Source organism: Trachypithecus francoisi, unplaced genomic scaffold, assembly GCF_009764315.1.
Source record: "Trachypithecus francoisi isolate TF-2019V2 unplaced genomic scaffold, Tfra_2.0 Lachesis_group21, whole genome shotgun sequence".
NCBI lineage: Eukaryota > Metazoa > Chordata > Mammalia > Primates > Cercopithecidae > Trachypithecus > Trachypithecus francoisi.
In genome coordinates, this window is record NW_022681467.1 from 654,149 (window position 1) to 668,691 (window position 14,543).

Consider the following 14,543-nt stretch of genomic DNA (forward strand, 5'->3'; position numbering starts at 1 on the left):
ATGGTGATGGTGGTGGTGATGGTGTCAGTGGTGGGGATGGTGATGGTAGTATTCCTTGTGATGGTGTCAGTGGTGGAGATGGTGATGGTAGTATTCCTGTTGATGGTGTCAGTGGTGGGATGGTGATGGTGGTGGTGATGGTGTCAGTGCTGGGGATGGTGATGGTAGTTGTGATGGTACTACTTACGGTGATGGTGTCAGTGGTGGGGATGGTGATGGTGTTGGTGATGGTAGTACTCCTGGTTATGGTGTCAGTGGTGGGGAGAGTGGTGATGATGATGACAGTACTCCTGGTGGTGGTGATTATGGCAATGGCTGTGGCAGTGATGCTGATTGCTATGGGGATTGAAGTTCTGGAGGTGATGGGGTAGTGAAGGTAGTGATGCTTGTGGTGGTGATGGTGGAGATAATGGAGATGGTGGTCATGGTGAGGGTGGTGGAGTTGGTAATGGTGGACATGGCAGCGTCACAGGGGAAAAAGCTGCCTCCCTCCACATTATCCTTAAAAAGGAAGCAGAGACTCACAAAGCTACAGGGAGTTGGCACAACTTTTAAAAGCAGCAATGGCCTGAAAGGTTTCCTTGTTTCCAAAATCACATCATATCTGCTATACATGTCTGAGTGCTTATAAATCAGATTTGGAGTTCCTGTGGACTGTGTCCCAGTGGTGCTGTGCTATGGCAAAGCATCACTCATCAGCAGAAGTTTGGGTTGGCTTTGTGAACAGGAAGTCCCAGGCCACCAAAAATGATATATAGGATGATATAGCATTTTGCAATTGTAATGTGCCATTTAAATGCTAAATAGTAATAACTGATCTAGTCCCAAATGCTTCATTAACTCTCTCCACTGCCAAATCACAGGCTTTTCTGTGTGTTTGTGCTAAAGGCAAATTTTAATTGTTTTAATGAGGATTTGCAAGCAGCTCTTTTCTCTCTACACTTGGGCCTTGGTGAATTACATGTATCATTCGCTTAGCAGTAGGGAAGTTTTGCTATTTACACAAAAGACTTCTAACAGTGTTAGGGTTTGGGAAAGACCCAGCCCCCGGTGCCTTCCTAATGCCTTGCCAAATTGAGCTGTATAAGAAGGATCAAGAGCAGCCATACCTGTCAAACATGCCAAACACTCTGGCTAAATCAAACTACAATTAGTTTTGTGGGGGGTTTTGTTTGTTTTTTGCGTTGTTTTTGTTTTTGTTTCTGGAGACGGAAGTCTTGTTCTGTCGCCCAGGCTGGAGTGCAGTGGTGCAATATCTGCTCACTGCAACTTCTGCCTCCTGAGTTCAAGCGATTCTCCTGCCTCAGGCTCCAGAGTAGCTGGGACTATGGGCGCGTGCCACCACGCCCAGCTATTCTTTTTGTATTTTAGTAGAGATGGGGTTTCACCATGTTGTCCAGACTGGTCTTGAACTCCTGAGCTCAGGCAGTCCTCCTGCCTCAGCCTCCCAAAGTGCTAGGATTACAGGTGTGAGCCACCATGCCTGGCCTGCAATTACTTTTATTTTCTCCTTCAGTTGCATAGATAGCCAACTTCATTCTGTTTCTACTTGGAGAGGCTGCTACACAGGTGGTCTTATATGTTAAATGTGACTGATACTGCACAATATAATTGGCATTTGAGGTTTCTGATTAGCAACACAGGGATGGACATGGAATACTATGTTGTGAAGTTCCTTCCGCTCCATACAGTAACAAATCGTAAACGAACAGTGCAGATCTTTAAGTCATTCTGTGAAAGGAGTAGGTATATTTAAGAAAGGGAGATGGGTGGGTGGTAGGGTGGGCGAGACATAGACTTTTAAAAAAATCTAGACTTATTCGCAGGTTCAGATAAAAAGGAAAACTAATAAGAGAAAGTTTTGATACTCCAGTTTTTCTGTATTTCTTTATTCATGCATTTGTTTGAAAATAATTGCACTTGCAATACTGGTTCCCAAAACATTCACTGGATTTTTTTCTAGCCAATTCCTCAGGGCAAAACCATCTATTAAACATTAGAGACAAGTTTGAAAAAAAAAATACTACCTGTAATGAATAATCCTAATTTCTTCATGGATAGGTCCATGTATAACTCTGTCACTTTTACAATGCGTAATTCCCCCTGGAGCAGGCTGGGCTTCTTCACAGAAGGTGTGTGCTGTGTGTACTGCATGCAGGCTGAGCATGAAATTTATCAGATCCCATTTCTGGTGGGGAAGGTGGCTTCTGCGTGTGCTGGCTTATTCTGATGGGACGCTCAGCATGCAAGAGCATCTGCTGTATTTAGGGGACTGAGTTTTTCTATTTCGCAGTGAGTAAGCAAGCCCAGCCTGCAGCGTTTTCTTCCATCAGTGGGTAACAGAGGCTGCCTCCAACGGGATTTGTCTGGTCCATCTAATGTTTCTGAGACCCTCCCTCTGCTTCCAGAACATCTACTATGGTGTCACTTTGTGTTCCGGGCCATACACAAAATGCCATTCTCTCATCCCAGAGGTACCCACTGAGGGCTTTGTTTTTAAGATAGTTTTATTCTCACTATATACCTGCCAGAAAAAGAACACACTGTCTTATCAACCATTCAGCCAAAGAGCTGTAATCATAATTAGCCCCATATTATACAAGAGCTAAAGGATAGCAACCACCATTTCCCCGCAAAATGAAAGCACAGTGAAGGTAAACACAATGCAGTGCTTCCATACTGTGGAGTATTATCCCGCCATGAGAAGAAATGACCTCAAACACATCATGTCAAGTGAAAGAAGGCAGTCATGAGAGACCACATAGTGTATGATTCCAGTTACATGAAATGTCCAGAACAGGCAAATCCGTGGAGACAGAAGGTAGATCAGTGTTTGCCAGGGGCTGGGGAAAGGAACCACATCATGGGCATGGGGTGACAGGAATGTTCTGGAATCAGAGAGTGATGAGGGTTGCACAACTTTGTGAATATACTAAACCTCACTCAATTATACATCTTTAAATTTGGATGAATTTCATGGCAGGCAAATGATATCCCACTAAAGCAATTATTTTAAAAAATGAATGAAAATACTATTCAAAGTTAAAGGAAGCAACAGAGTTGGGATCTTCCTGCACTCCCAGCCTTTCAGCCGTGAGCGTCCATGCACAGCTTCGCAGCCTGAGCTGTTTCCCCAGCTTTCCAACAGAGACCTGGGGTCTTCTGCTTCATGAGGACTATAAGGCTTGGAGTCAGAAACGCCTGGGCTCAATCTCCACCTATTTCTCTTTGCATCTTTTCTATCTGCATTTAGATCAACCACTGTTAGGATTTAGGACCTTGTGGAATCCAAAAGAGACCACCAGGGCGCATCCTGGAGGTTGTTGGGGCAGTCATTTTCTTGGGGCCTCAGAAGCCAGGAAAGCTGACTGTTCCCCAGCACATGGGAGAGAATCCATCTTTCAGGGGCAGACTTAGATTACTCCACCTTCTGAGACTGCTCTGGAGAACCAGAATGCCAGTGAGTACTGAAGAGTATCTCCAGAGAGCTGAGGACACCAAGACGTGCTCTCCCTGCAATCAGGCAGCTTATATGTTTGCAGAAAGAATTAACTGTCCTGGCCTGTTTCTAATTTTTGTTGTAAGAAGTGTTTGTCCATGTAGGCACATTACCTTCCTCCTTGCAGGCTTGGAGGGCTTCCAGCTCTTTCTGTTGGTTTCTGCTTGGATCTGTGAAGGCAGATATTTACCACCTTCTCCAGTTCTGACCACAGAAACGAATTGCAGTCATCTAGTAATATTTAAAGAGCTGTGGGTTTACAGACATACAAGTTGGCCTGCTTAGCTTTCTTGTCCATACAGAAGTTGTGATAACACCTCGCAGGCTTGTTGACAATAGTCTGATGCCTTGGGTTTGTCCCCAAGAAACAAGCCTGGGGATGAGAATGTGGGAGGGGGGGGATCCCAGGAAACACCAATCAAGGACCAGGGAGGGAAGTCCTTAGACAAATGCTGTGTTATACAGCAAGTTGATCTCTGGGGGGCGCTGGGGGAGTGTGAAACACTAGCCTCCAAGCCGTCCCACCCCAGGACAAAGGTGCTGGGTGCTGATCCATCAGCTTCTCACTGTCACTGACTGAGGCTGCACCAGGCGCCATAACCCCTTTGGCCTGACCTGACCTGTATGTGAGCCATGATGGCACCATCAGTTCCTGGGATGATGGGAGCCAGGGCACGGGGTGGGGCACCCACAGATTCAGCCCCTGTGTTAGTCCATTTCGCATGGCTATAAAGGAATACCCGAGCCTGGATGATTTATTTTTAAAGGAAGTTTGTTTGGGCTCATGGTTCTGCAGGCTGTACAAGGCACAGCACTGGCATCTGCTCAGCTTCTGGTGAGGCCTCAGGAGGTTTTTATTCATGGCAGAAGGTGAAGGAAAGCAGGCAAATCACACGATGAAGGGGGAGCAAGAGAAAGAGGAGGGGGTCCCAGTCTCTTCAACAGCCAGCTCTTACGGGAACTCATTACCCTAGGGAGGGCACCTCACTCCCGGCCCCACCTCCAACACAAGGGATCACATTTCAACCTGAGATTTGGAACCCACAGACATCCAAACTGTATCAGCCCCCTGGTTGATGTGACTTTATCATCATCCCTTTCTCTAAATCCGAGGGCCTAAGCTAGAAGCACAAGGGCTCCCTCCTCACAGCCTCCAACCCTCCCCTCCCTCGTCAGGCACTCAGGGAAGGCCCCGGAGCCTGTAGATCCCACCTGGACTCCTGAGTATCGGGAAAACCTGCTCCTGATGGTTAACGTGGGTTCTTTGCTATTTCCTAAGTGCCTCGGCTGGGTTGAGAAATAAACGGAAAGAGCACAAGAGAGAGAAATTTAAAACTGGGTGTCCGGGGGAGATATCACATGTCGGCAGGATCCATGATGTTCCCTGAGCCGTAAAACCAGCAAGTTTTTATTAGCGATTTTCAAAAGGGGAGGGAGTGCACGAATAGGGTGTGGGTCACAGAGATCACATACTTCACAAGGTAATACAGTATCACAAAGCAAATGGAGGCAGGGCGAGATCACGGGACCACCGGATGAGGTGAAATTAAAATTGCTAATGAAGTTTCGGCCCGCATTGTCGTTGATAACATCTTATCAGGAAACAGGGCTTGAGAGCAGACAACCTGTCTGACCACAATTTATTAGGAGGAAATTTTCCTCCTCCTAATAAGCCTGGGAGTGCTACGGGAGACAGGGGCTTATTTCATCCCTTCGGCTTTGACCATGAAAGACTGCACATGTTAAAAGGGGCCATCCATAAGCCTACCTTCAGGGCGCATTCTCTTTCTCAGGGATGTTCCTAGCTGAGAAAAAGAATTCAGCGCTATTTCTCCTATTTGCTTTTGAAAGAGGAGAAATAAAGCTCTGTTCCGTCCGTCTCACCGGTGGCCAGTTCAAAGTTACCTCTCTTGTTCTCTGAGCATCGCTGTTATCCTGTTCTTTTTTTAAGATGCCCAGATTTCATATTGTTCAAACACACATGCTCTACAAACAATGTGTGCAGCTGACACAGTCACAGGGTCCTGAGGCGATTCATCCTCCCCAGCTTACGGAGAAGATGACGGGATTAAGAGATTAAAGGCAGGCATAGGAAATTATTGATTGGGGAAGTGACAAGTGTCCATGAAATCTTCACAATTTATGTTCAGAGATTGCAGTAAATACAGGCATAAGAAATGCAGTAAATACAGGCATAAGAAATTATAAAAGTATTAATTTGGGGAACTAATAAATGTCCATGAAATCTTCACAATTTATGTTCTTCTGCCACGGCTTCAGCCAGTCCCTCCGTTCAGGGTCCCTGACTTCCCGCAACACCTGAGGTTGTCAGGACAAGCCCCGGGGCTCCCGCCTGGGCCTGTGCCCTCCCTCTCCTCTTTCCTGAGCCTCTGCACAGGTACCTCTGCTGGCCTTTGCCTCAAGGCCCAGTGTGCTGGGCGGGGATGTCCCCAGCCGGAACACTGTCCCTCGGTCTGGCCCTGGCTAACTCCTCACCCGTTCAGGGGTTGCCATCAGCGGGTCCTCACAAGTGATTGTGCCGTGTGTTTGTCCCTTCAAGGCAGCTTTGTCTTGCCCACTGGTCACACGTTGGTGCTCGTTCAAAAAATTGTCTTTCTCCTGTGCTGCGTGCAGGGTCCCTGCTGGTGGTCGCCTAGGTCCCCAGCGACACCCCCGCACTCAATGCACTACACACTGCCTGCACACGGTAGGTGCCCACTAAGTGCCTGTCAGGTGGGTGCGTGGTGTGGTAGGGGCTGGACACGGATGGGCTTCCTTTCTTCCCTAGGTTTGAGGGAGGGAGTTGTGTTTTGAAACTTTTATTGGTGACATTGCATTAGGACTTGAGGCCACCTCTGCTCTGAAGAGCTGGCTTTTGCCCAGCTGGAGTATTTTTGTCACCAACCCCTGGATGGTTTTCACTTGCGTTGAGAGATGATTGTCACTTGGTGTGCGGGGTGGTGTTTGCTGGTTTAAGTTTAGGAAGCTTCCAACATGCAGAGCCGTAAGGAAACAGTGGCTCTTTAGATGTTCTGGTCTTGGTTTCAGTAGGCCATTACCTTGAGTTAAGATAGGGATGAGATGGGAACCCTTGCCAGTTCTGAAGCAGGACCGTAGTTATTTGCTGATGTTTTCTGCTGGCTTGTGTGCAGATATCTCCTGGTGAGAGCACAGGGGTAGCTCTTCATGTCAAAGGGAAGTTCTGGGAAATTGCTTGATGAAAATCCAAACCTCATCACTAAATGTACAGCAATGTGCTTTCCTCCTAAGTGCTGCTGAATTTCTGGCTAGAATAGTTCCTTCCTAAATGGAAGGTTTATTTATAAATCAAGAAAAGCTACTAGGGTTTAATAACTTAGTCCAAGATGGATGGGTTTTTAAATTACACATCTCTCTAGGTGTCAACCTTAATCATAAACAGAGAGAAGCTCTCTAAAAGAAAAGATGTTTATCTGGGCATAAAGCTTTGCAATGGGAACACACATGCCATAGTAAACCATGTGCACATTCAGGGAGGTAAAGGAAGACAAAGGTTTTTCATGAAAAAAAATGATGAAGATTACACAATTGTTTTGAAATAATTATCCTTGGCTACAAAGATTAATAACACGGAGGACACCACTCTGAGGCTGGGCGGGCAGTTGCTGGGCAGATGTCCTTGCAGAAGTGTTTTTTTGTGTAAAATGCTGTGGGTTTTGTAGTCTTGTTTTGTTATTAAGCATACAAGCATGAGAACCCGCTCTTCATGGCCTCCCCTGGCTCTATTTGTCAGGGTTTTCTTAACGTTACTGACTCCATTTTGATTCTGACAACTTTCACTGGGGTACTGACTTAAACAAGTAATTTTTCTTCATTGATGAAGAGTCATGTTTTGTTTTCATCAATGAAGTTCTTGACACACACATTTTAGGATTCATTTGTGGCTGGTGTTAGCAAAACATCACTTCATTAGTCATCAAGTGCTAGTGGAACAGGTGAATTGTACAGGACGCCTGGTCAGAACCGCAAGGATGGTTGAGATCATGGCTGTGATGGGAGAGCCTGCAGTGCAGCCGCGATGCCTTGTCCCCAGCAGAACCAGAGGGGCATGGCCGTGCTGTCACCCAGGCCTGAGCTGGGCAGCATGGAAGCCTGGATGACCAACTCTGCTCCAAAAAGAGGCGGTGTCTGAGTGTGGCCACGAGTGAAATTACTGGGCAGCCACATCCCTGTGGGTGTCAGTGCACTCAGAGGCCAATTCTGAATGGACATTTGTCTCCAGAGGCAGGGAGGAGTTGGGCATCCTGAGTCTTGCTATGTTCCTCAAACACTCTCTAAGCAAGAAAGACCCCGCTGAATGTGTCCATGCCACCCCTCTCAGGAGACCCGCCTCCCTGGGCCAGCTCCTTCAAGGCACTAAGAAGCACCCCGTCTGTGTGGCCGGGAGCTCTCCCTAGGCATATTGGAGGTAGCCTCAGGCACCACAGCCACCTCTGTGTTAGAAACCGGGTATGCCCTTCCTAAATATCCTCTGGGTTTTGAAGGTGCTTGCTGCTTACTCAGGTGAGCCAAGCTGAACAGCATTCCACACACAGCCTGGAGGAGTGGCTGTACCTGAGAGGGGCAAGTGAGAGCCCCAGCGCACTTTCATTCGCCACTCCTACTGCCAGCGCAGTCGCAGGCCCCCCATGTCCCACAGGGAGAACCCTGTGGTCTGAGCTGCTGAATGTGGAATCCTCCAGCTGTGGGATGAGGCTACACATTTTGTCCTTCATGACCCATTTTTCAAATACAATACACAAAGCAGGGAACCATCATTGGGGCTCTCTTGGATCATGGACCCCAAAGTTTCCTGTGGGGCATCACACCCTTCTTATTGCCTGAAAGCCTGTTGAGCAGTAGAGGACCACCACGTTTGTCAGTTGTCCACATCACCAGTGCTTATTGTGGTTCTCCTTGTACCCATTCTTCATGCTCTTCACACATCCATCTGCCTGAACTGCCTCTCTGATAATCACATCCCACTTAAGCCTTTCTTCCACAAGCCTGTTGATTACTAAGAGCCTCTAAATGAGACCCACCCTCCTAACTTTATCTCTCTGGTCTCCTCCTCTGCTTCCCAAACACTACCTACGCTGCTGCCTCTGCCTGGAACACTTCCCCTGCACAGCTTAGCCTGCTGATTTCTTCAAACCTCTCTATTACAGAAAATTTCAAACACACATGAAAGGAGAGAGGATTGTATAATGGATCATGTGCACCCATCAGCCAACTTTGGTGGTCAGCTTACAGCCAGCCTTGTTTTCTCAGTATGATACACTCCTCCTTCAGTGGTCAGCCCACAGCCAGCCTTGTTTTCTCAGTATGATACACTCCTCCTTCAGTGGTCAGCCTACAGCCAGTCTTGTTTTCTCAGTATGGTATACATTCCTCCTTCAGTGGTCAGCCCACAGCCAGCCTTGTTTTCTCAGTATGATACACTCCTCCTTCAGTGGTCAGCCCACAGCCAGTCTTGTTTTCTCAGTGTGGTATACATTCCTCCTTCAGTGGTCAGCCCACAGCCAGCCTTGTTTTCTCAGTATGATATACTCCTCCTTCAGTGGTCAGCCCACAGCCAGTCTTGTTTTCTCAGTATGGTATACATTCCTCCTTCAGTAGTCAGCCCACAGCCAGTCTTGTTTTCCCTGTATGGTATACACTCCTCCTTCAGTGGTCAACCCACAGCCAGTCTTGTTTTCCTTGCATGGTATACACTCCTCCTTCAGTGGTCAGCCCACAGCCAGTCTTGTTTTCTCAGTATGGTATACAACATACCTTTATTCATCACTCCTGCTGCCAGTCTTGTTTTCTCAGTATGGTATACACTCCTCCTTCAGTGATCAAAGATGGTCAGAGATGACCCCAGGTAATGGCTGTCAGATGGGACTCCAGATGGCAGTGCTGGTGGGTTCGTCGGGGATCCCTGCTGTCCCGCATCCCATGAGACAGAGAGGTCATTGGCAAGATAAAAGAGGGATGCGTGATCCTAGAGCCACATGAGGCTGGAAATGTACTTGGGGGGGACACTTTGGGAGGTGTTTCTGCCATCACCTGTGGTTCCTTGACTTTCTGCTGTCACGGAATTTCAGATGAGAATTCCAACTGAGATGATCAGTGGTCAGCCCACAGTCTTGTTTTCTTGGTATGGTGTGCACTTCTCCTTCCAATCCAGATGATTTTAAACAAGTCCCAGACTGTGCATCTTTTATTTCATCTGTAAATACTTTAGCATGAATCTCCACATAGATAGCTCTTCTTTTTATGTTTGATTTTAGTTCCGTTTAATTTTTTCTAATTTTTTATTATGTTAGCATAAAATTTACCATCTTAACAATTTTTTAAGTGTACAGTTTGGTGGCATTAAGTACACTTATAATGTGTAACCATCACCACCATCTATCTCTATATCCCTTTTCCTTCCACACCTATTAAATAACTCCTCATACCACTCCCATCCCCTGGAAACCACACTTTTGATGACTTTTGAGTACTTTTGATGACTCTAAGTACCTCATATTGATGGAATCCTACAACATATGTCTTTATGTGAGTAGCTTATTTCACTTAGAATAATGTCCTCAAGGACATGCTGTGGCCTATATCATAATTCCCTTCCCTTTTTAAGGCTGAGCAATACTCCATTGAATGTAGATAGCACATTTTGCTTATCCATTCATCCGCAGACACTTGGGATGCTTTCACATTTCAACTATTACGAATAATACTGCTATGAACATGGCATGCAAATATCTCCTCAAGCCCCTGTTTTCAACTCCTTCTGGTATATATCCAGAAGTGGAATTTCTGGACCATATGGTAATTCTATTTTTAATTATTTGAGGAACTGCCATACTGTTTTCCAAAGCTACTGAACTATTTTTCATTCCCACCAGCAGTGCACGAGGATTCCAGTTTTTTCACATCCTCACCAACACTTGTTATTTTCTGTTTTTTTAAAAGACAGTAGCCATCCCAGTGAGTATGAGGTCATATCTCATATGCAGTTTTGATTTTCATTTCCCATTATTAGTGATGTTGAGCATCTTTTATTTATTTATTTATTTATTTTTTTTTTATTATACTTTAAGTTCTAGGGTACATGTGCATAACGTGCAGGTTTGTTACATATGTATACTTGTGCCATGTTGGCGTGCTGCACCCATCAACTCGTCAGCACCCATCAATTCATCATTTATATCAGGTATAACTCCTAATGCAATCCCTCCCCCCTCCCCCCTCCCCATGATAGGCCCCGTGTGTGATGTTCCCCTTCCCGAGTCCAAGTGATCTCATTGTTCAGTTCCCACCTATGAGTGAGAACATGCGGTGTTTGGTTTTCTCTTCTTGTGATAGTTTGCTAAGAATGATGGTTTCCAGCTGCATCCATGTCCCTCTGTATATCTTCTTTGGAGAAATGTCTATTCAAGTCCTTTGCCAATTTTTGAATCAGATTTTGTTGTTGTTGAGTTTTAGCCGTTCTCTATATATCCTGGGTATTAATTCCTTATTAGATACATGATTTGCAAATGTTTTCTCCCATTCTGTGGCTTACTTTCTTGCTCTGTTGATATTGTCTATTGATGCACAAAAATTTCTAAATTGTTATGAAGTCCAACTTGTTTTTTCTTTTGTTACCTCTGCTTTTGGTGTCACGTCCAAGAGATCACTGACAAGTCCAACGTCATGAAGCTTTTGCCCTGTTTCCATCTAAGAGTTTTATGGTTTTAGATTTTACATTTAGGTGACTGATTTATTTGGGATTGGTTTTTGAATATGATATTAGGTAAGGGTTCAACTTCATTCTTTTGCATGTGGATATCCAATTTTTTAGCACCATTTGTTGAAAAACATGTCCTTTCCCTATTGAATGGTATTGGCACCCTTGTCAAAAATCATTTGATTATAAGCAAGGGTTTATTTCTGGGCTCTCTATTTTATTCACTTGGTCCATATATGTGTATTTATGCCATATCACACTGTTTTGATTCTAGTGCCATTGTAGTAAGTCTTAAAATCAGGAGGTGTGAGTACTCCTACTTTGTTCTAAGTCCAGCCTGTGCTCCTTGAGATTCCATGTGAATGTTAGAATGGGTTTTTCTGTTTCTGCAGACAACATTGTTGGGATTTTGCTATTGATCACACTGAATCTATCGATAACTTTGGGTAATATTGACATCCTAGCAAAATCAAGGTTCCCAATGCATGAATATGGAATCTCTTCCCGTTTATTCATGTCTTCCTTAATTTCTTTCAGCAGTTTTTTTTTTTTTTTTTGAGATGGAGTCTTGCTCTGTCACCCAGGCTGGAGTGCAGTGGCATGATCTCAGCTCACTGCATCCTCTGCCTCCTGTGTTCAAGAAATTCTTCTGCCTCAGCCTCATGAGTAGCTGGGATTACAAGCGCCTGCCACCACACCCAGCTAATTTTTGTATTTTTAGTAGAGATAGGGTTTCACCATGATGTTGGCCAGGCTGGTTTTGAAATCCTGATCTCAAGTGATCTGCCCACTTCAGCCTCCCAAAGAGCTGGGATTACAGGTATGACCCACCACCCCCTCCCTCGGCAATGTTTTGATGACTTCATTGTACCAGTCTTTCACCTCGTTGGTTTAATTAATTCTGAAGTATTGTGTTCTTTTTGGTGCCATTGTAAATGAATTTTAAAATTTTTTAAAATTTTCTTTTCAGATTCTTCATTGTTAGTGTACAGAAAAGCAGCTGATTTTTGTGTATTAACATTTATCCTGCTACTTTGCTCACTTCATTTATTAGTTCTAACAGATTTTTTGTGGAATCTTTAGGGTTTTCTATATATGAGATCATACTTCTTCCTTTCCAATTAGGTGCCTTTTATTTTTTGTTCTTGCCTAATTTCTCTGGCTACAACTTTTAGTACAGTGTTCAATAAAAGTGAGAAAAGTGAGCATCTTTGCCTTGTTCTTGATCTTATGGGTGCTTTCACCATTGAGTATGATGTTCACTGTGGATTTCTTCAAATACTTCAAATATAGCTTTTATTTTGTTGAGGTAATTTCTTTCTATTCCTAGTTTGTTTCATGTTTTTACCTTGAAAGAGAAAAGCATCAATGCTTTTCCAGAAATGCTTAGTAGAAAAGCATTAAATTCTTTTTCTATGTCAGTTGAGACAATCGTATATCTTTGTCTTCCGTTCTGTTAATGTGGTGTATTACAGTGATTGATTTTCATAATTTTAACCCTCCTTGCATTCCAGAAATAGATCTCACTTGATCATGGTATATGATTCCTTTAATATGCCACTTAATTCAGTTTAGTAGTATTTTTGTTGGGCATTTTACATCAGTGTTCATAAGGGATATGAGTCTGTAATGCTCCTCTGGTGTCTTGTCTGGCTTTGGTATCGGTAATGCTGACCTCATGGAATGACTTAGGAAGTGTTCTCTCCTCTTCAGTTTTTTTGGAAAAGTTTGAGAAGGACTGGTATTAGTTCTTTAAGTGTTTGCTACAATTCACCACTGAAGCTATTTTGTGAAAAATCTCTTATCTATTACCATAAAACCCCAGAACTCTTGGACTAAGACGTAAAAAATCATAGAGCTGAAAAGGACCTGAAAGCTTTTCTTGCTCAAGCACCCTATTAATAATTCCACTTTCATAAGCCACTTGCCCACAGTCAGATATTTAGTAGCAAAACTAGGGCTGAATCCCCAGCCTCCTGACTCTTAGTAAAGTGTTCTTTATACCGTGACAGTCTCCAAGTAAAAAAAAAAAATATATATATATATATAATATATATATATAAAACATAAAATTTGTATAGAATATGTTGCATACCTACTTTCTGACTTTTATTTTCCTTTCACAATGCCTCAATTTTCCCATTCACCTGATATTCACCCCAACTCATGGTTAGGTATGCATGTTAGTAACTCCCTAGCAGAGTTCTTACAATGGTGATAAAGAGACTAAGAACTAGGAACTCAAATGCAAGGCCACAGAGGCCCCTCTTCATCTTGTCTCCTCCTCTAGCTCCCTTCCTCGATAAAGAAGCAGGTGGGGCATGATTGGCCAGTGATGCATTTAAAGCTCTGCCAAGCTCAAAACCAGACTCCAAGTCTTATAAGAAGATGACACGGGGAACTCAGTGGTTGATGCAGCCCAGAAAACATTTGGTCAAGAGAAGGGAGCATCTTAGACATAGTAGAGACTGCTTATGCAGAAATAAAGGGTCAGGCAGGAGGCTTTCATCTCTGTAGGTACTGGTTCTGAATATCATCAACTGAGAAAAATTTTTTAAAAATCCCACAAAAGTTATAAAGGGAATTGGAAGAACAGTAGCACCGTTCTGGGGCAAGACTCCAGAGTGCATTGGTGCAGAGCCATGTGGATAACCCCAGATGGCAGCCTCATCAGAGGCATTCTGTCTCCTCCCATCAACCCAGTTTCATCTCTGAGTGGATGAACTGAGGCCCAGGGACACGCTCTAAGCAGGTGGGAGTGGGTACCAGCAAACATGGAAGGAAATGAGTTAATGGGAATTATGAAGCAAAGACAATATATATGACAAACCAGCCTGTGTTGAAAGAGATATCGAAGGATGTGGCAATGACAGAAATAAAATTTCACTAATTTTGATACCTTTCATTCATACATATCATAATTTATGGTACTCAAAGTTGAAAAAAATTCACTTCAATGTGAAAAAAGTTGTTCTGTAAATAACAGTTTGATACAATTTGAGTACATTTTAAAATTTAGTAAATAATCGGTTGTAAAATCAAGCCAACTTGTTCAGCAGGCCAAAACTTGCACTATACACTGTAGCCCAGCACCTCCTCAGCTTTAATGTGCAGACTCATCAGCTGGGATCATGTTAAAATGCAGATTTTGATTTAGTAGATGCAGGTGCTACTCAAGATTCTGCATTTCCAACAAGCTCCCAGCTGGTGCTGATGCTGCCAGTTCTCAGCAAATTCTGAGTGGCAAACTGTAGAGAGCACCCTAAGAGACCAAGCTGTGCCTATCTCAAGATGCCTCAGTAGCGGATT

General features: G+C 44.1%; 1 protein-coding gene across 3 annotated transcripts in view; it reads left to right on the forward strand.

The window, feature by feature from the left end:
• The window catches only part of SYNDIG1 (synapse differentiation inducing 1), a 209,135-nt gene that overhangs the window by 57,199 nt on the left and 137,393 nt on the right, over positions 1-14,543 (forward strand). The gene's annotated exons all lie outside the window — the stretch shown is intronic.